Consider the following 21,238-nt stretch of genomic DNA (forward strand, 5'->3'; position numbering starts at 1 on the left):
TGCAGATGCTCATAACAATGTAATTATAAACTACACACGAACAATACTTTGCATCTCACAGAGCTTTCTTTAATGACATTTAAAAAAAAGTTTTCATCTTGGAGATGTATGAGAAAAAAAAAGCTATAAGGATAATTAAAGGATATAAGTTTAATAAGGAGTCTGCAAGAGTCGTCAGTTAGTTTTACCATTATTAAGGATGTTTTAACATTTTTGAGTAGGCCTTATGCCAGCAGAGGCTCTTGCTTTGAAATTAAGTTACTATGCTTGGGAAGGTTAGTAAAATGTAGCTTATACATTTAAGTTTTAAATGTCTGAAAAGGTTTTTTCACATTTGTAGTCTAATAATTTATTATATTTTTCTCTGTAAAGTACTTTACGAATAATTTTCCGCTAATAAGCCTCACGGAAAGGTATATTCAAAGTCTCCTATCAAGTCAAAATGACGTTTGTTTGAAGTCAGTTTTTTGTATTCAAAATTTCCAGTTTTATTATGATTTAAGTATCTAGTAAAACTTGATGATAACATTGGAACATTTCTGTAAAACACGAATAGAAGTTGATTGAAACAAAAGCGCCAATGTTTTTGGAAAAGTGTTGGATCTCTTGGTCAGTGGTCACTGACTTTGATGTTAGACTTTCGTTGTGTGCAGGTGTCCTTGTCAAGCCAGTCGAACAAGGTGGGAATATTTACTTGTTGAAGGGATTGAAAAGCCGGCAAGTCGCCTATTTTACGATTTTGAATAATGTCTCGGCAATAATTTTAATACAGTTTTTGTGTTGCAATAAATGAAATTTTACGAGAATTTAGTGATTTTCACAACCGGCTTTTTGTGAAGTTTTCGTGAATTGTAGTCACTGGACCATAAAACATGTATGAATTTGGATCAAATAATTAGGAGGCGTTACTGCAACACGGCTAGTGTAAATACAATGAAAATGGAAATGAATATTAAATATTTTGTGGAAACTTCCGAATTTTCATCTTAGTGGTCCGTGCCAAGGCCAAATCGGGTCACTGCTGATTCGGGTATAGTTTTTTTTCCAAAAAAGCCCCCCCCCCCCCTAACCCCCACCCCCACCCCCACCAAAAACAAAAACAAAAATAAAAAAAAACATATCGGTAACTTAATCTGCCAAAATTTCAGGTAGATCTAGTGTACCTATCCGCGGCGGCCCAGAGTATGGCAGTTGCGGTTTTTCTATGCAGTTTTACCTCCTGAACAAGAATTTGAAGTAATATTTATTCGGACGACTCTAATTTACCTTTGAACTCTATCCTACGGTAAAGGGGATTCCCATTGGGAACCGGGGTTTTGGGTTGGGGACAAAACCCCCAAACTCTATCCTACGGTAAGGGGAACACCCCCAGTGGGGAACCGGGGTTTTTGGGTGGGGAGGAAACCACTTGGGGGGAGATTTTGCCATGTTATTGTGGTATTTTTCCCACATTTATCACTTTTAAAAACACGAAATACAGGCGGAAATAAGAGATAACAAAACTAGCGATAGTGGAGCCGTTCCACATCCATGTTCGTCTACTACTACTACTACCACAACACTGAATCCTACTACGCATGCGCTAATGCTACTGCGCATGCGCTAACTGTAAGGGAGCTTTTGGCCTAATATCAGACTTCTTAGTGAGGAAAGAAATGGGGGTTTACGGGAGGGATACATGTATTTAGCCAAACACGTTACAGTATGACCCCTACATTGCTACCGGACTGAGTGAAGGATTGGGTGGTAACAGGGTTCCCAGATTTGGCAGTTTCTCACCAAATTTGGCTTTTTTTTCCTAATTTGGTGGGTAAAAATTCACTTTGGCTGGTTAGTGGTATTTTGGCTGGTTTTCAAAACACTTTCTATTTGAGCTAAACACTGATCCCACGTTTGAGGAATCTCTCCCCAGATTAGGAATTTTTGAAGGTTTTCAGGAAAATCTTGGGAATTTGAATAGGTTTTCAGTAAAAACTTGGTAACATTTAAGCAAAATATGTAGATGGAATTAAAATAAAAATCACACACACACCAGACGACCACAAAACAGGCCGCCGGATTCTCAGAGAACGAGCCTCATTTCAAAATTTCAATTCATTCTCGTTTTTTTTCCTGTATTCTTATATTAGTTTATATTATCTAACTAAAACTATGATGCCGCTATACAAGCTATATATGATAAAAAATATGCATTTATGAAGATAAATATAACGCACATATATTTGCCGGTTATTTGGGTTGGTTTGGATTTCCATTTGGCAGGATTTTGGCTGGTTTCATGGTAGACTTTGGCTGGTTGGTAGTGGTGTCATCTGGGAACCCTGGCTGGTAACCATACGTTGAGTTACATAAAAGCATTTACCTAGTTTGTTTATTAAACATGTTATGTGAATTCTAGTGTTTATTCCTTTTCCTTTTTCCATAGTATTTGTATAATAACTGTTTTGAAATATCCCCACCTAATCATTTCACCATATATAACTTGAAATATTATGTTATAATTGAGGACAGACACCTAAAAATGGCCTACGTGTTGATATAAAGAACTCAGTTTTAGGACGTTTCGATACTACCTACCTACCTGTTACGTGAAATTGCACATTGCGTTCCATATTACATACACATCCCTATATCATTTATACACAAGTCAATCCCTCCCCTTTCCAGTATTCACGACTGGCTCTTTACGTTACACCATTTACAATGCATTTCTCACCGATACCAATACCTACATTAAAGTTTGCCATTATTATTATAAAACCTACATTTAAATATATTCCATTATACAGTTTTACAGACATTACAATTTACACCTCCCTTCCAGTTTCCTTACTATTATGCAGTTATTTATGGTTACTTTTAACATTTTACAACACTTCCACACCCATCAAAGTTAGGTTTATATGTCATTTTTACTACTGGGGGCCGAATCCCCTCCCCCAGTTAGGAAACATACCCTTAGGTTTAGTTTGTTATATGTTGGTTTACCTACTAGTTTTACTTCCTTGAAGGGGGTTACCCGGTTTTTGGCTAGGTTGGTTAGTTCTTCAAGGGTGGATACCAGGGGGGGGGGGGGGGGGTGGTTGGTTAGGTTACATTACCCATACTTGGTTACCTACTAGCGGTTAGGTTCTTGGTTAGGTTACATTCCTTACTAGGTTTAGGTAGGCCTTTAAGGGGGGTACGGGGGCGAAGCCCCATGATCAGGCAATATTCCCCCTACTAGGTTAGGTTAGGTTATTGGTTGGTTAAGTTACATTCCTTACATAGGTTAGGTTAGGCCATTAAGGGGGGGTACAGGGGGGCGAAGACCCCGTGGTCAGGCAATATTCCCTACTAGGTAGGTTACATTCCTTACTAGGTTATGTTAGGCCTAGTATTTCCTACTAGGTTAGGTAGGTTACATTCCGTACTAGGTTAGGTTAGGCCTTGAAGTGGGGGGACGGGGGGGACGGGGGGGCGAAGCCCCCTGGTCGCAGGCAATGTTCCCTACTAGGTTAGGTTAGGTTGGTTAGGTTGCATTCCTTACTAGGTTAGGTTAGGCCTTTAAGGGGGTACGGGGGGGCAAAGCCCCTCTGGTCAGGCAATAATTTCTACTAGGTTAGGTTAGTTTAGGTTGGTTAGGTTACATTCCTTACTAGGGTTCGTTAGGCCTAGTATTTCCTACTAGGTTAGGTAGGTTACCGTTCCTTACTAGTTAGGTTAGCCCTTTTAAGGGGGGGTAATGGGGGGGCGAAGACCCCCCTGGTCAGGCAATGTTCCCTACTAGGTTAGGTTGGTTAGGTTACATTCCTTACTAGGTTAGGTTAGGCTTTAAGGGGGGGTACGGGGGCGAAGCCCCCCCTGGCAGGCAATATTCCCTACTAGGTTAGGTTAGGTTAGGTTAGTTAGGTTACATTCCTTACTAGGTTAACGTTAGGCCTAGTATTTTCCCTACTAGGTGTTAGGTTAGGTTACGTCCTTACTAGGTTAGGTTAGTTAGCCTTTAAGGGCTTCGCCCCCTGGTAGGCAATGTTCCCTACTAGGTTAGGTTAGGTTAGTTGGTTAGGTTACATTCCTTACTAGGGTTAGGTTAGGCCTTTAAGGGGGGGTAGGCGGGGGGGCGAAGCCCCCCTGGTCAGGCAAATATTCCCTACTAGGTTAGGTTTAGGTTAGGTTACTTAATTACTAGGTTACGTTAGGCCTAGTATTTCCCTACTAGTTAGGTTAGTTAGGTTACGTTCTTACTAGGTTAGGTTAGGCCTTTAAGGGGGGGTATGGGGGGGGGAAGACGGAAGACCCCCCTGGTCAGGCAATTTCCCCTACTAGGTTAGGTTTGGTTAGGTTACATTCCTTACTAGGTTAGGTTAGGCCTTTTAAGGGGGGGAAATACGGGGGGGCGAAGCCCCCCTGGTCAGGCAATATTCCCTACTAGGTTTGGGTTAGGTTTAGGTTAGTTATTGGTACATTCCTTACTAGGTTACGTTAGGCCTAGTATTTCCCTACTAGCGTTAGGTTAGGTTACGTTCCTTACTAGGTTAGGTTAGGTTAAGGGGCCCCTTTAAGGGGCTTCGCCCCCTGGTCAGGCAATGTTCCTACTAGGTTAGGTTAGGTTAGGTTGGTTAGGTTACTTCCTTACTAGGTTAGGTTAGGCCTTTAAGGGGGGGTACGGGGGGGCGAAGCCCCCCTGGTCGGCAATATTCCCTACTAGGTTAGGTTAGGTTAGGTTACATTAATTACTAGTTACGTTAGGCCTAGTATTTCCCTACTAGGTTAGGTTAGGTTTATTTTTCTTTACTAGTTAGGTTAGGCCTTAAGGGGGGGTAACGGGTTTGGGGGGGCGAAGCCCCCTGGTCAGGCAATGTTCCCTACTAGGTTAGGTTGGTTAGGTTACATTCCTTACTAGGTTAGGTTTAGGCCTTTAAGGGGGGGTATACGGGGGGGGGGCGAAGCCCCCCTGGTCAGGCAATATTCCCTACTAGGTTAGGTTAGGTTAGGTTGGTTAGGTTACATTCCTACTAGGTTACGTTAGGCCTAGTATTTTTCCCTACTAGGTTAGGTTAGGTTACGTTCCTTACTACTTTAGGTTTAGGCCTTTAAGGGGCTTCGCCCCCTGGTCAGGCAATGTTCCCTACTAGTTAGGTTAGTTAGGTTGGTTAGGTTACATTCCTTACTAGGTTAGGTTAGGGCCTTTAAGGGGGGTACGTGGGGCGAAGCCCCCCTGGTCAGGCAATATTCCCTACTAGGTTGGTTGGTTAGGTTACATTAATAAGAGATTACGTTTAGGCCTAGTATTTCCCTACTAGGTTTAGGTTAGGTACGTTTCCTTACTTAAGGTTTTAGGGCCTTTAGGGGGGGTACGGGGGGGGCCGAGCCCCCCTGGTCAGGAAGGTTTCCCTACTAAGGTTAGGTTAGGTTAGGTTGGTTAGGTTACATTTCCCTACTAGGTTAGGTTTAGGCCTTTTAAGGGGGGGGTAAAACGGGGGGGCGAAGCCCCCCTGGTCAGGCAATTATTCCCTCAGGTTAGGTTAGGCTAGTAATTTTCCCTTACAGGTTTAGGTTAGGGGGGGGTTAGTTACGTTCCTTACTAGGTTCCCAGGGTTGGCCTTTAAGGGGGGTTACGGGGGGGGCGAAGCCCCCCCTGGTCAGGCAATGTTCCCTACTAGGTTGGGGTTACATTACCTTACTAGGTTAGGTTAGGCCAATGAATAATACGGGGTGGTGCAAGGCCCCCATGGTCAGTTGGCAATATTCCCTACTAGGTTAGGTTAGGTTCTTAGGGAGGTTAGGTTACATTCCTATCTATGGTTAGGTTAGGCCTTTAAGGGGGGTGGGGTTACGGGGGGCAAAGCCCCCATGGTCAGGCAACATTGCCTACTAGGTTAAGTTCCCTACTAGGTAAGGTTACATCCCCTGCTAGGTTAGGTTATGTTAGGTTGGTTTGGTTCTTTAAGGGGGGTTACAGCAGGTCCAACCCCACCCCTGGTCAGGTAAACATCCCCTACAAGTTTAATTAGTTTTGTTATATGCTAACCTATGTTTAATTTGGTCTTTTGTATTTATTAACAAAACAACTATAGGCCCTATTACACATTTACCACCCAGGACTTAAATCCCACCCCCTCCTGGGCCCGTTATATATGTGTTTTGTATTAATTCATATTTTGAACCCATCCCACATTTACATTTAGTTCCTTAACTACCCATTTACTTTTATTACCCTTAACATTGCCAACTTATCTTGTTAAGTGCTTGTTCATTTACCTCAGCCCCACCCTGCCTCAACCAATAGCATCAAAGTATTTTTACTACTCCACCCTACCTCTCCTACCCTGTTTTCTACGGTCTGGCCTCATGCCACCTCCTAACTGTAGAACTCCAACACTGTTGAATCTGCCGCCATGACATCCACTGTTGCATCTACTTCACTGGGCGCGCAAGCCCCAGCCCCTCACCAGGAACTCTTTGCCAACTTCATGTAACAATTGTTACATGAGTTACAAAGAAAAGATTTTCTGCCTTTTACTCAGGTAATTATGATCGACTAATCGGTTTTTGCCAGGACCACGGCCTCCTGAGAAAGCAGGTCTTTGCCCCCCATTCAGTTACAAAGATTGTTCTGCCTATTACTCAGGTAATTATGAACGGCTGGTCTGTTTATGCCAGGACCACGGCCTCCTGAGGAAGCAGGTCTTTTGCCCCCATTGTGGGAATGAGTGCCGCCTAGATCTGCAAAAAAAGTTTCTTTAGGAAATGTGGTAAATAATTTCCTTATCTCAATAGTTTGTGTTGGATTCTACATGTACAACCGTGATATGACCCGGCCCTAGATTCATTGGCAATATTATATTAAAACCCATATACCATTTATGACCTACTCCATATTTTCATGATATAATTGGTATTTTTCCCTCCATGTTTAGCCTTAGTGTGACCGGTCTTATCGACCGCATAGTAAGAAAGCGAAAAAAACGCTGTTCTCACTACTTTTCATTGTTTAAGGGCACTTGGTTCTCTGGGTTCCACCTTGATGTTGAGACAGTTTTGTTCTTCGCATACCTGTATGTGAGTGATTTTTTTTCTTACAAGGTTGCGAGAACAGAAACTTGGACTGTCGGACTCAACAATTAATGATTGGGCCAGCTTCTCCCGGAAGTAAGTATTTTGCTTATCCCCTCACCATTTTCCATTCATACCCCCTCCTTCTCCCCTGCTCTCCCCCCACCCCCCCCCCCTTCCCTCTCTCATACACAACCTGCCTTGTATTATTATGAAATTTACCCAACTTAATTACCTCTCCTAACACTGACTTTTATTTCAGGTCATAGTTAATTGGTGCTTCCAACAGAAGAAGCAAATAGGTGGGCCCGGCACAATTGTGAAATCGATGAGGCGAAGTTTGGGAGAAGAAAATACAACGTAGGTCGCCTCATCGAAGGCCAATGGGTATTCGGTGGTATCTGTAGGCGAGACCCGGGAGTTTTTCGTTGTTCCCGTACCCGACAGGACGAGTGGGACTGCTTGCAGTTATCAAAGAATACATTGTGCCGGGTACCACTATTATTTCTGACTGTTGGAGGGCTTATGACTGCCTGCGAGATGAAGGTTATGTCCACTTGACAGTCAACCACTCAATGAACTTTGTGGACCCAGAAACCGGTGCCCATACTAATACTATCGAGAGGAGGTGGAGGGAACTCCGGCAGTCGACTCCAAGATATGGGAGGAGAATGTATAACTTCGTCGGGTACTTGTCTGTTGCTTATTTCAAGCTGCATTTTGAGGAACCCAAGACCTGCCTCCACGCATCTTAAAGGCAGCTGCTGCTTTGTACCCTCCACCCCTTTAAGGTAAGGTCCAAACATTATTCTTAATTATTATGTTTTAGGAAAGTGAGTGTTAGGCTTTTGCCGAAAGTTGCGTCAAGGTATGTTACTATTCAGTGGGGTGCTGCTAACGACAACTCGTACCTTCCACCTTACTCCGCCCACCCCCTGTGCGTTACCCCCCCCCCCCCCCCCCCCACCCCCCCCCCCCCCCCCCCCCCACCCTTTGTGAACATATGGCTCCGTGGTGGTTGGGGAATTTAAACATGGCGGCTGTGTTTACATTTCCTTCACCGTAACGAATACTTGGTACCTTCCTATAGGACCGTTCTTCGGTGACTTAGACTATGGCAATTAACATTTTCTATGTTATTTTAGTTGCTTTACAATGGTTGTAAGGAATATATTTTTTTCGTTTGGTTGCAACTAAACTTTAATATACCTTGAGTTTGGTGCGGCTATTATGTAACTTTCAAAGGTCAATTACTGCTTAGTTACAGCCGGCCGAAGAGGGATATTACTTTTAAATCTTGTACAGTAACTAAAATAACATAGGAATCAATCAGTCAATTGCCATAGTCTAAGCCACCACGGATTGCTTCTGTAGAAATACCAGATTCATTCTCTTCGTGACCACAGTATATATCGTAAAACTATAAGCCAAAAAATGTTTAAAATTTCCGTAGTTTGTCAGAGGGTGGTGCAATAAATTAAAAACAGACCTATTTACTCAAATGCCGGTTGGTAAAATGTTTTTCATTTTGGTGGTGGTGCTGGTACGGAAAAAATCATCTGCTCCAAACTTTTGAGTTTCGTCTTAACATTTTGAGGTTAAGGTGGTATCATACGTACGCCAGGTTACCGATTCAGGTGTAAAAGAGTGGCCATTGCCAGCTAGGTAGATCAGGCCTAAATTTGGGCAGCCTGTTCACATAGTCCCCTACTCCTTTAATTTTTTGGGTTTTACCTTTGTAGTAAGAGGGGCAACGAATCTTGTATAAACAATTGATGAAAAGGAAAGTGATTCGTGCATACCCCTATAGTTATTACTTGATTGAACGACCAACAGTTTGTTAGGCATTCTGGAGCCAACGAAAGGCAGAGAATAACTTAAGTAAATGAAGTGGAGGTGGAATAAGGGCTTAAAACACAAGCAGTATCAGTATCGGTGGTGTTAATGACGTCTGTCGGTAATTCCAGGGTAATTCTAAAGAATAACTCCGCACGGACTGCAAGGGATATAACCGCGTATACGACATTCACTAGGGATTGGGGCGTCCAATGTATTTCGCTGTGTTTTAGTACTTGACCCTGTGGGTTAATTACAGTCGACCGCCCAAAAAATAACGGTAAATTCTTACTAAGCAACCCGGATAATACTTCAGAAACACTCTGCACTGGATATTAAAATAAATAATCTCCTACATGGAAAGAGCATGTGAAAAGCAGTATAAAAAGTATAGTCACTATAGTATGAGAGATTCAACGGGGTGGAATTAAATGAAGTTAAGTTTTTACCTCGAATTTTTCCTAAGTCGGGAGAGATGTTTCCTCTATGGTAATGTTTACTTTTAATGAGCCTTTAATTCATTTTCTTACGCAAACAAAAGCAGTTCCAGTTACTCATTATTGGCTGAGAGGTGTGACATCGTTATGACGTCATGGGTTTCATAACCAATTACGAACGACTTCAGTTGAAAACTAAGTTTCACTAGGATTTCAGCGGAGTAATAAAGTTACCTGTCTAGTGTCCACTGGTATCCTTGTTTGACTGAATACTTAGAATAATGAAGGAAAAACTGGCATTTTGTCTTACTGTAGCTATGGCAGAGGCAATGGCTGGCCCTTCTGTCATTAATTTTGAGAGAGCATCGATTTCCTACCGATTGTTTGCAGTGCAATGTGGGTTACGGTGAATTTTATTATTTGTCTAGTGGTGGTAAAGTTGTGATTGAATATGCTCAGACATGATTTAATTCTAAAGCAAAAAAGCTGTGAGTGTTGTGGAGCTATTTGTCGGATCGACTACAACAGCGACGCCTTTAGGTGTGATCCACTCTGTCGTGACGAAAGGAAGTCGGCGTAAGCGATGTAATTTTAGTGCTTCCTTGTCTAAAGGAACGTGGTTTGAAAAATCCCATCTCTGTTTTGAAATTGATTTGAAGTTTAAGTTATGGTGTAGTCCTAACTTTTCTTATAACTTAGCTGAAGAGGAATTGCAGCTTTCCCAAGTGACAATATGTGATTGGCTTTCATTTTGCCGAGAGGTGGCAATAAGTTGGGTTTTCAGAAGTAGTGGTAAGATTGGTGGTGTCGGTCTAACTGTTGAGATCGACGAATCTAAATTTGGGAAGATAAAATATAATGTTAGTAGGGTTATTGATGGTGGGTGTTTTGTGGTATATGTTGTGAAACAAGGCAATGTTTTTTAGTGCCAGTGAAGGTTAGGTCAGCAGAAACATTGTTGCCCATTATACAGGAATTTATTGAGCCTGGTACAACAATAGTGAGCGACTGCTGGAAGGCTTATAATTGATTACAGGAGTTAGGGTACCAGCACTTGCAAGTGAACCACTCCCTAAATTTTGTGGATCCTGTGACCCTTGCGCGCGCACATACCGTAGAAAGAAGTGGAGGGATGTGAAGAGCTTGGTCCCAAAGTATGGACGACGGAGACACAACTGGGTAGGATATCTATGTGCAACGTATTTTAAGGTGTTCTACAAAGACTACAAAAATGCGCCTGCATTTTCTATTGGAAGCTGCATTGTTATATCCTCCAACTCCATAATATTCTGGTAAATATGCTTATACTTTTGTCAATTTTTTTGTCCACCGTTCTTCCTATAGCTTAATATAATGGCGAAGTGGGGGGGGGGGGGGGGGCGCGGGAGCAGCCCCTCCTGCTAGGTGAGGATACAGCTCCTAAGTTAGGTTAGCTAGGGTGTGTTAGGTTAGCTGGTGTTCTTGTCTTTATTATGCATTTGTTACGCTTATTAATGCTGCAAACCACTCCTTTCTGGTATTTCCCCAACCAAAATCCCAGATTCCCAACTGGGGGCCCCCAAGTTTGTTGGGTGGAAAAGGGGTTAAAATAACATTTCCTCATGAAACCAAGATGGGATTCAGTGAAAGTTCACCATAAAATGAAGGATTATTAATTTTTTAGAAAATGTGGTGCGGGTTGCTTCTGAAGAATTACCGCAACCCGAATACTAAAGGAAACTAATTTCCAAAGAAATACCCGACACGGAGTTATTCTTTAGATTTACCTGAAACTAATTTCCAAAGAATAGCTCCCTCCCCCATATTACGTTGTTGTGTATGCTTCCGACACGTAACTTTTCGAATGTACAGTTACGGTTTTAGGAATGATTAAACCAAATAGGAAAAAGCGTTACTTTATCATCAGATTACCAACAGTTCTACAATAGTTTGTGAAACTGTCAGACAATATAGGACAAATTCTTTTATTATCATGTGATTTATCAAATTTTATATTTATTTATTTCTTCTATAAACCAGCCATTTTCAGTCCTGAAAAACTCTTAACTTGCTATCATGAGTAAACAGCGTGTCAGGACTTTTCATTAGTTTGTAATATTACTCAGGCTAATGGTAATTAAATCACTCCAGTAAAAGGTGGTTTGTAATTTTACGTCGCCAATCAGCCCTTGAAAGGAAAAAAAAGAAAAAGAAAAGGCGTGTTTATGGTTCACCTGGTGTGGTGTTCATAAGATTTTGAAGTAAATCGTAAAATTTAAGGCTTTCCATAAAATGAAGCTGAAATGAATATCATATCATCAGAGTTAACTTCACAATCTCCACTCAGAATCTAAGAGCGAATCAGTGGCGTAAACTAAAGGGAGTGGGTGGGGGGGCCCTCCACCCCCGCCCCCCCAATGCACTGTTCGAGGTTGTGGGGTGAGGGGTAGGGGGCCGCACTCTTGGAATCATTTTGGTTTGGTATTGGCGAATTCGCTCCTAAACAAGCTCGGTAGGGTTCCGTAGTAGATCACAGTGTTTTTTTTTTTTATTTTTTTTTTTTTTTTTTTTTGTTTTTTTTTTGTTACGAAATGAAATTAATGATTAAAAGATGTTAAGACTTAAATTGTGCGTTAATTTTAAACACGGGAATGAGGAGGCTTTTTAAGGACTACCCCGGTCACTAATAATCCTAGTTACGCCACAGGAGCGAATGGGTCATTAGGGGGTCGGATTGTATAAGTATTTACCGAATATTTACCTCCACATTTTCAATTTTTTTTCCTGAATATAAAACCTAATGTAAGGCATACGTTTCAATTTAGTACAAGTAAGGCCAGGAAGAATTGTCTGATATTGGAACCTCATTTATTGGAACAGGCCTATCGTAGACGACATGGTTTAATATTGGAGGAGTGTATTCATTCAAATTTAGTTTCAAAATTTGAAAATAGGATTTTATTAAGCATGTATACAATTCCAAGGTATTTTAAAGTTATTTGCCGATGACACAATTTATTTCTATATAAACGACGTTCAAAAGACAAATAATTAAGTAAGTTATGTTCTAACAAATTAAAAGAAATAATCAAGTTTAAGGAACTATAACCAATTGAACATTAACCTGAATTTGTCGTAGTGATAGAGCGAACTAACTTTGGAAGCTTTGGTGAAATCTGATTCATGACGGATGACCCAGTACGCTTAGAGGTATGGATATACTCTTGTAAATTGATGTTCCAATAATATTTAATCAGGGAACTCTTAACACTTAATCATCTGAAGGTTATTAAGAGTAAATTTTGGTCATTCCCGATGAGGTCTATTCGCAGAAATCGACTAGACTCAATTCACGATAATCATAAGCTTTTGTTGGCGCTTTTTAACCTAAAATTCACAAGTTGCATCGGTGTGTGTGAGACTCCTTTGTTTTAAAACATAATCAGAAGTTTGAAAAAATTCCTTTATTTCATTTTTTCAATGTAAGTACTTTTTACTATTTTTTCTATTAGCTGAGAATTTTTTGCAAGTTCAATTTGTGTCAATTTTTTAAGAAAAGTTTGTGAGTTCGCAGTTTTAGGTACGGTAAATTCATGCTTACGATAATGTAATTCAGGCTTATAGTATTGTAATTCAGGCTTTCGGTCGGTAAAGTAATTCAGGCTTACGGTTATGTATTTCAGACTTATGTAATTCGAGCTCAGTAATGTATTTCAGGCTTACGGTAATGTAATTGAGGGTTATGGTAATGTAATTCAGGGTTACAGTAATGTAATTCAGGGTTACGGTAATATAATTCAGAGGGTTACTGGTGTTAACCCAAGGAAGTCTAATTCTCGTACGTAATAATGTATTTACCAGGCGTTCAGCTCCTTACGACCTTAACCCCTTAACCACACGTGCCTTCCCCCCCTCCCCCCCCAAAAATAAACTAGGCGAATTGCATTACCGTAAGCCTGAATTTCATCACTGCAATCCTGAATTAGCATTACCGACAAGCCTGAATTGCATTTACCACCGGCAAGCCCTGAAGTTACATTACCGCAAGCCTGAATAATTACCATTAAAACGTAAGGTTGAATTGTATTACAGGACCTGTAAAGTATGTGATTTTCTCTTGGAAATGCTGTGAAATGATTTACTTGAATCGATCCCCGGAAAAACTAGATCTTAAAGCGACTGTGTGTGGTGGTTTAGAAGAATTCAGCGTAGAACTCTTGCGCTAAGTTTAATAGTGGTAACAATAATCCTACTGTAAACATTAAAAAGACAATTATAATTTATATAAGAAGCACCCTATTTTGAAAACGTCCAAGAGCCCGCCAGAGAGGGTATCATCCCTGTGGAGGGCTGTACATAAAACCAAAATGAACAACATGAAAATATATTGTATCCAAATTAAATAATATTTGAAGTGGTAAACTCACCCGAGCAGTGCCAAGTGAGCCATACTAGCGTACTGTTTCTGGTCACCATTAGTTTTTATCAGTATGCAAACTAGGTTTAATGCTTGGATTCGCTTGTCATCTTGTCTTCAAAGCAGAATAGTTGTAATGGTATATTATTAACAACTTGTGTAAGTAAGAATATTGAGTTAAAAGTTGGCTGAACATAAAAATGTCTATACTGTGCCAGAAGACATTACAGACAGTTTTAGAAATATTGTCACCTTGCAAACCTGCATGTAGTTATAATTAAAAGTTTATAGTTAATTATATAATTAAAGTGTAAGAAATAAGAGTGTTTTATTCTAAGATAAAATTGATTTTTTTGAAGGAAGACTAATTTTGATTTATCATATGTACAAATATATTAAATAAGACCAGATTAATGAGGTTAAGTTTGACTAAGTTTTAGTATTTCTATACTGAGCAACAAGGTCACCCCAAATTACTATTTGCATTTGTTTTTTATTTGGAACCGGTAATTGTTTTCAGTTGTAGCATAGTTCCAAGACAAATTTTTGTTACCAAAACATTCAGGAGACAAAACACGATGAAAATTATTGATTAGACAAACGAGCTCAGCATAATTGATATTTATTCAGCGGAAGTGAGTGATCATTAATCGTATAATTGCATTTTAAAGGTTTTGCCAAATATTGTTGTTTTAAGATTGAACGTACAAGGCTTAACTGACCAAAAATAATTGCCTAGTGTTTTGACATCCTTTTGTTTTTAGTTTTAATTTGTAATTATTTTAGATAGAGAAATTTTATGTTTAAAATTTGTGTTTAGTCTCAACATTTATTTTTGTTTTTTGCTGTGGGAGGGGGGTAAGCGTATCAGGTCACAAACCACTAATTTAACTAATATTCTGGCTTGGCTTTCTTTCAGGTTGCAGGGCCAAGGACAATCCTAACCTGTCCGAAAAGGCTTCGGATTCTGTGACGTCAGTTTGTACAGGGATTCAAGATGAATCCTATTATGCCCACGTTTTGGGAGATGCATTTAAAGAATTTAAACAGAGGTACAGTAGGCCTATGCACATTTATTAATCTTGACAAACTTTTGTTATGTATTAAAGTCTTTGGCGGTTTTGTTACACAACTTGCAATTAGAGGCTGGTTTATCAAAACAGCAACTTTGGCGTTTTAATCAGACGTTTTCCTGAGAGAAAATAATCTTAGAGCAGAGACTAATTGGGCAGTCCAATGCCCTCGTCCAGCCAAGACAGAAGAAAAAAACTGGAATAGGAAAGTGGGAAGGTGAGCCTTATCTCTGAAGGAAACCGTGGAGCTGGTTCTTAAAGGGGCGAAAAGGAGTCCAGGAAAGCAGCAAAATGGATTAAACTTTTGGGGGATCTTCGAGGTAACACAGTCAGCTGCCCAATTGGTCAGAGAGAATAGTCAAGTAGCCAGTTGGTCTTATTTTTTATTTTTCTCTCCAAAGCTAGTCATGACCCAGTTAAGTTTTGTGTTAAGAGCAATGCAAGTGAGTATGTTATAGACGGAAGGTATTTTGCCAATGGCATGCCTTGGTTAGGAAGGCCCTTCAAAGAAATTGTGTTAGTTTTACAACATTCATGCACTAGTGACAGATTAAGTATTGAGAGTCCTTCAAGGGTGAGGATTATCACTTATCTCAAGAGATTATAATTTTTTTTTTTTTTTTTGCACTTGGTATTTGGATATTTATCCCATTAAACTTTGACTAAATTCTTTTATACAGTTTATATATATATTTTTTTTCTTTTTGTGGGGGGTCTTCACTTGATCCTCTTCCCATCCACTTAGCAAGAATAGAGAACAAGGAGAACCAGGCTATTACGAGACCGATGACAGTATTTTAAGTAGTGGATGAATTATAGGTAAATTTGAGAGGAAACTTTTATTGCCCCCTGTGTAGGAGGTGCTAGGGCAATTCGTCCCTGGTGAATTTGTCGTTGCCCAATTCGTCCCGCTCAATTCATCGTTGCTCAATTTGTTCCCAAGTCAATTGGTCGTTGGGCAATTTGTCCCAAGTTAAAAGACACTAGGTTGTTTAACTGTTTTATTTATTATTTTTTTTCCTGTTTTGGGACAGTTGGAAACAAAAGGTTTTTTTACTTAGTTACTTCTAAAGAATACACCCATCCAAAAACAAAGTTGTTGATGAAGAGAATTATATATATATACTAAGAATAAGGAGAGTGCAGATAGACTGAAGATCTACTGGAGGTGTGAAAATCGTGCATGCAAGGCGAGACGTCATATTGATGAAAACTATATAGAGATTAAGAAGGTTGGTATCCACAATCACGCTTCAACAGCCGCAGAGGTAAATGCGAAGACTGTGGTCTCAAATATTAAAGCAAAGTCAATTTCATCTCGTGATGCACCTCGCTCAATAATTGCTGGTGAAGTTGAAAAGTTAAACGAATGTGTTTTATCACAAATTCCTCGGTTGGAACAACTCAGTAAGAATATCAGACGTTGGAGGCAACCAGATTTTAATTATCCCGCAACCCCACAAACAAATGTTGCGTGGGTTTTCCATTCCAAGTGAATACTCTTGCTTAGACACTAATGAAATTTTTTAAAAGTGTGATAGTGAAATCGAAGATTCAAGCAGAATATTGATATTTGTAAGTGATGAAGCGCCGAGACATTTAAGTGTACAAGACTTGGGCGGCAGACGGAACATTTAAAATGCTGTTCTAGTATATTTTTTCAATTATATATAGTGCACGTACAGATCGATAATTTCAATGTCCCACGATTGTTTGCATTGCTATCAAACAAAAGCCAAAACACATATAATAGACTTTTTGCCAAAATAAGTGAATCGCTGCAGGACGAAGGCCCAGATTGCATACTTATGGATTTTGAAAAAGCAGCGCATAATGGATTTCTTGAATCGTTTCCTGCCTCAAATTTAGCGTGCTGCTTGTTTCATTTAGGGCAAAATGTGTACAAGCAAATAGTTCAAGAAAGAATGAAAAGCAGATATCACCAAGATGACAGTTTTAGCCTTAAAATGCGCTGTTTTGTTGCCCTTGCCTTCTTACCGGTAGATGATGATGTCGATGGCTACGAGGAACTTGTAGATGATGATGATATGCCACAGTCGGTAGTTTCTTATTTTGAGAATAATTACATAGGACCCCTTAGAGGAAGAGGAGAAAGGAGGCGACGTCTTGAGCCACCATATCCATTAACTATTTGGAATGTTTGGGATAGATGCATGTCTGGGATTGCTAGAACTACAAATAATTTAGAAGCCTACCACAGCGCACTAAAAGACACAGTGAATATAAGCCATCCAAATATTTGGAAGCTCATAGATGTTTTGAAATGTGAGGAAAGGTTTGCTAGTTCCAAACTGCAGAAATTTATCGAAGGAGAAGAGCCAATGCAAAAGAAAAAATATAGACATGAATTTGCGTATAAAAAATGTCATGGAGAGAGATGATCCCAACCAAAAAATTACCTTTCTGAAAACAATCGCATACAATCTTAAATTTTAGAAATGAAATGCTTAACCAATATTTTAAAGAATTTTATTGTAACTTGTCTACTATTTTCATTATATATTATCTTGTACTATAAATTTGACTGAAAATAAACACTACTTTTTTTTTGTATGTATATTGTAACTTCCCCTTTCCTAAAAAAGATACAATATTAGAAGCAAAGTTTCTAAAAATTACTTTCAAACTAAACTTGTCGTTAGACAATTCTTTTTTTTAAGGAGAAAAGTTTTAAAAAGTACTTTTGAACTAAATTTGTCATTAGACAATTTCTTTTTTGAGGAAGCAAAAAGGGTCCAACATGTAAGACAAAAAAAAAAAAAATAAGTGTCGAGAATGTGAAAATAAATAATTGAACTCGACGATTTGCCCAACGACGAATTGACTTGGGGACAAATTGAGCAACGACGAATTGACCGGACACCGTGTAGGAATACCAATTTTATGTAGTGACGTTGTAAACTAGTGAATGATCTTTTCCGTGTTCTTTTGATTCTTTGTATATTACTTTTTTATGACTTATCATCTCGTGACTTTGACCTCATCCCCCATAACTTTCCAATTTTGTAATTTGTCTTGTTCTCATCCTACATAACTGTCTAACCTCTCTATAACTTGCCTGGTTCTGCTCTCCCCCTCATTTCCAAGAAAATTCTTCTGGGCATCTGTGTAAGGGAGTAATATCTACTGCTTCCTCAGTATTGTTTCTCTATGTCAAACTGTTTGACCAAATACGTTCTAACGTATTTGAGCTTTATATGCCTTCATCTTATGTATAATCTCACCACATTCATTGTGCACGTAGATTTATATAAACCAGTACAGTTCCTTTGTTCTTATTGACCATCGGCAGTTGACGAATGAAAAGCAGAATATGTTGTTTTTAGTTCATCCACTCTTTCTGCATCACTGGAATCCTTGGGGGAACAGGATCAAATTCTGTTTGATGTATAGTTAAATGGTTTTATCTCGTGATAGTTTTGAGTTTTCCAGAAATTATATATTTAACTTTTTAAGCCTAATACTAAGAAGACGAGTATTGCTGTAGGGTCAGGAAATAGCTCGTCATATTATGAATGGTAACAACACTCAAAAGTGCTCGTCCCTAGTTTTAACAAATTTTAGGTCCTATCATGTTATGACTGTTAAGAATTGTTAGAAGCAGAAATTTGACTTGTGAATGATGACTGGATTGAATTAAACCTCAATGTTTGTATTTTAAATGGGCACAATACCAAATACCGCTGTACTAAGTTGATTGGTGCTAGCATGTTTACCAAGATAATAACTGAAATATAATTTAGATAAATTTAGATAGGTGAATGGGGACTGTGTAGGTATGTTTTTGAGGACATTTCAAGGTCACTACTCTAGTGGTATGGCCTCTTGTTTGTAGTGGAAGAGAAGCAGATAGTAGTTGAAAAGGTGGAAATAATAACAGCAGTATGGCAGTGATCCGCAGAAAAGTCCAAGAAATCATAGTGGGTGACAGATGAGATGAGATATAGGTAGTGGGTGTTCAAGACGAAAGTGTGGATTTTTTTTTGGGTTTTTTTTTTTTTTTTTTTTTTTTTTTTTTTTTTTTCCTCTTTTAAATGGTTGTGAATTTGGAAATGGTAAGGATTATAGGATTAGCATGCTAGTTAGGTTAGGTCTGCTTCATTTACTGATAGGACACTTGAGATTTTTTTTCCTTTTTGGTATGATGTGAAATATGGTATACCAGTCTTTAATTTCTAGTTAGTGAATTTTAGGAAATTTTTACTAATCCAAAAAAAAACTTTATTCTTATTATAGCAAAGCATCTCGTAAGGATTATCGTTCGTTTTCCGGACTTCTAGTTTTGTTATAACTATTTGAATTTTATAACTTTGAATTTTGTTTTGGACTATTACTCATAATTCATTCTAGTTTAACATTTCGTTTAACATTTCCTACTACATTGAATGCTCAATGGCAGTTGTCACAGTACTGCTGCCAAAGCACAAGTACTACAGGATTTTAACATATCTAGTTCCTTTCCATTTAGGAAAAAAATTTATTTGCTGTTAAATCACACACACATGCACATACAAACTTTTGTGAATAGTTTTTTAATGTATTATTGTCCTACAAGTTATTTTTGTTATTTTGCTTTGAAATGAGAGACATACACACACAATTACTTTTCTGGGTTAACATTTTTTTTATGTATCAGTTCAATTCAAGTCATGAAAAAACATTTTATCATTTTGCTCTCTCTCTCTCTCTCTCTCTCTCTCTCTCTCTCTCTCTCTCTCTCTCTATCTCTCTCTCTCGTCTCTCCTCTCTCCTCTCTCTCTCTCTCTCTCTCTCTCTGTTTAATGAACTTCCTAAGTTATGACAGAAGTATTTTGAGTAGTTTTTCCCACGATTTTGTAGTAATGTGCATTTCCCTTTTCTATCTTTGAAAAATTCTCTCTCTCTCTCTCAAGTCTATGTAATTACGTAATGTTGTAATAATAACTTTACATCTCTCATTTTTTAACAGATTGATCCGATGATACAACCGAGAGAGAGAGAGAAAATCAACCCAACCCGGGAGGGAGACAAATGTTACAAGGAGTTACAAGGATTAGGATGTCGCCAAAGTCTTATTACTCCATCCGAGAGAAGCAACCCAACCCAAAGAGAGAGTATCAAGAGAATATTAAGAGAATATTAAAGAGGAACTCGGGTGATAAATCAAGAGAACGAGGAGAGGCAAGAGGATCGCCGGTAACCTTCAAAACCTAAAGAAAGGTGTCGGTAATCCAGGCCAGTTAATAAAAAATGTTCTGGATACCTCTATAAAAATTTATATATTTTTTTGTTTTTTTGTTGGGGGGGTGGTGTGGGCCACTGGCGGGGATGTCCGGTCTGAAGAGTTGTGGAATAGGCCCCCTAAATTTGGTATTGTAAATGCTACTCTTGATGTAAATGTGTTATGTATTTCTCTTATGTAATTCTCTGCATTTGTAATGCTACTCTTATTTAAGTAATAAATTACCACTCCATATATGCAGGGTTGTTTATTTTAAACAAAGATGGCACAGTCATAGGTCATGATACACGAGAGGTCGTACTGAACTAGCTGGCTAAGCCAGCAGCATATAATGTCTTTTGAGACAGCTTAAGAGAGACTGATGTTCTTGACGTCACCTTAAAGATGCACATCAGGGAAGGTTGCCAGCTAGAGTATCTCAAAGGGGATTTTGGAGGTTGTTAAAATTTCGAGGTGGTGTAGGGAAGGTTGGAAGACTGGATAGGCACAGAAGCCATGTGGGTAGAGAGGGTTGGGAGGCCCTTACCACCACCTCCACAACTCCTGGAAAGAGATTCAATACTTTATTATGATACAACTGCTCAGTAATTCTACACACTACTGCTCAGTAATTCTACACACTACTAGCATATACTGGCTAAATTAATGACTACTGCTTTTTAATGCCATGCTAATAGAGAATACTGCTTTTTAATGTCATGCTAATAGAGAACACCAATTGACCGGAAAGCTGGTACTAAGGCTGATTTAAAGTGCTTATTAAGAAACCAACCATTAGACAACAACCAAAAACAATACATTCAACTTTACCTAATTCTTGGATGGTTAAGAATGTACCCCAAGCGGAGGATAGAGTACTGTGTAAGGAAAGCTGCTGTTTACTGCTTAGTCATGCTGCGTTTAATGAAACCATAATTCTTGTAACAAAAGGCTGCTATCTAGTATGAAACTTGTAGGAAAAAATTACCTGAGAAATTTGAAAGTTTTACATAGATAGAGGCAAATATGCGGTTTTCTGAAAGATATGGAGAGAAGACAGAAAAATATTGAGAAAGCAGCAGAGAAAATTGGAAAATGCAGATTTATGTAGAAGTAAAGATGATTTGAAAGAAAAATACACATACAACTATTAAGAAAATCAGAGACAGAAATACAACTTTCTTAGACTGAAGGAAAGAAAACAGAGAAACTTTGAGGAATAGAAAATGGTATTCAA

The 21,238-nt window shown here is 39.0% G+C and overlaps 2 long non-coding RNA genes across 2 annotated transcripts in view; both read left to right on the forward strand.

The window, feature by feature from the left end:
• The window catches only part of LOC135225496 (uncharacterized), a 193,462-nt gene extending 173,468 nt beyond the window's left edge, over positions 1-19,994 (forward strand). Inside the window, exon 4 of the long non-coding RNA XR_010317004.1 lies at positions 19,872-19,994. This is a non-coding gene — a long non-coding RNA (uncharacterized LOC135225496). The remainder of the gene's footprint in view (positions 1-19,871) is intronic.
• Positions 625-19,801, forward strand: LOC135225497 (uncharacterized). The gene is made up of 3 exons (XR_010317007.1): positions 625-680; positions 14,627-14,759; positions 19,750-19,801. It is a non-coding gene; the product is annotated as an uncharacterized LOC135225497 (long non-coding RNA).
• Positions 19,995-21,238: the final 1,244 nt, after the last annotated feature.

This window comes from Macrobrachium nipponense, chromosome 13, assembly GCF_015104395.2.
Source record: "Macrobrachium nipponense isolate FS-2020 chromosome 13, ASM1510439v2, whole genome shotgun sequence".
In the NCBI taxonomy this organism is placed as follows: domain Eukaryota; kingdom Metazoa; phylum Arthropoda; class Malacostraca; order Decapoda; family Palaemonidae; genus Macrobrachium; species Macrobrachium nipponense.